This window comes from Rhinolophus hipposideros (assembly GCF_964194185.1).
Source record: "Rhinolophus hipposideros genome assembly, chromosome: 1".
Classification (NCBI taxonomy): domain Eukaryota; kingdom Metazoa; phylum Chordata; class Mammalia; order Chiroptera; family Rhinolophidae; genus Rhinolophus; species Rhinolophus hipposideros.
This window is the reverse complement of record NC_138047.1, coordinates 35,570,690-35,571,732: the sequence shown is the minus strand read 5'-3', so window position 1 is coordinate 35,571,732 and position 1,043 is coordinate 35,570,690. Positions and strand designations below refer to the sequence as shown.

The window sequence follows — 1,043 nt, the reverse complement described above, 5'->3', positions numbered from 1 at the left end:
TCATGGTAGACCTCACTAATAAGGTGACATTTGAGCAGACACCTGAGGGAAAGAGGGAATCATGTGTATGAAGTCAGAAAATGCAAAGATCATCAGACAGGAAAAGACTTGCTAAAAGTGAGAGGGTTTCGCCTTTCCCTGTGCCACGTTTAGTTTAGATGGAGATGGAAAGGTAGAGTTCTTCCCATATTCAGCCTGAGGTGACCTCTGAAAATGGTTCATTATTCACTTGACCCAGAGAACCCCACAAAATCATGTAAATCAAGAGGTTCAAATCTGTGTGTGTTCACTTTAAGAACACTCGTGAAACTGCCCAGGCCATAAAGGATATGCATATCCGAAAAGCCGCCAAGTACCTAAAGGATGTCACGTTACAGAGCAATGTGTGCCATTCCGTCGCTACAGTGGTGGAGCTGGTAGGTAAGCCCAGGCCAAACAGTGGGGCTGGATGCAGGGTCAGTGCCCCAAAACGAGAGCAGAATTTTTGCTGCACATGCTTAAAAATGCAGAGAGGAATGCTGCACTTAAGGGTTTAGATGTAGACTCTCTGGTCACTGAGCACACAGGTGACCAAAGCTCCCAGGATGCAGTGCAGAACTTACGGAGATCCCGGACGATTAACCCATACGTGAGCTCTCCCTGCCACACTGACATGGTCCTGAAAAAGAGCAGATTGTTCCTAAACCAGAAAAGAAGGTTGTGCAGAAGAAAAAGATCTCTCAGAAGAGACTGAAGAAACAAAATCTTATGGCCTGAAAGTAAATTCAGCATCAAATAAATGCTAATAAAAGTAAAAGAAGGAGAAGGAGAAAGAGAAGAAGAAGAGGAGGAGGAGGAAGAGGAGAAGGAGGAGGAAAGTAGATTGGATTTTTTCTTTTCTATCAGACTATTTATTTATTCACACATGCACTCAACAGTTATTTGTCAAATACTTGCAATGTGCCAGGTATTGTGATAGTGGGTGCGAACATACATGGTAATGAACAAGGGAGATACGAGTTAGGATTAAGGTCAGAGTCAAAGTGTCTAGAGAAGACTAAAAA

The 1,043-nt window shown here is 43.2% G+C and overlaps 1 pseudogene across 1 annotated transcript; it reads left to right on the top strand.

Moving 5' to 3' along the window:
• The first annotated feature begins 213 nt into the window (after positions 1 to 213).
• On the top strand, positions 214 to 756 carry LOC308498807 (large ribosomal subunit protein uL22-like; annotated as a pseudogene). Its single transcript has one exon. The product of its transcript is annotated as a large ribosomal subunit protein uL22-like (transcript).
• The last annotated feature ends 287 nt before the right edge of the window (positions 757 to 1,043 follow it).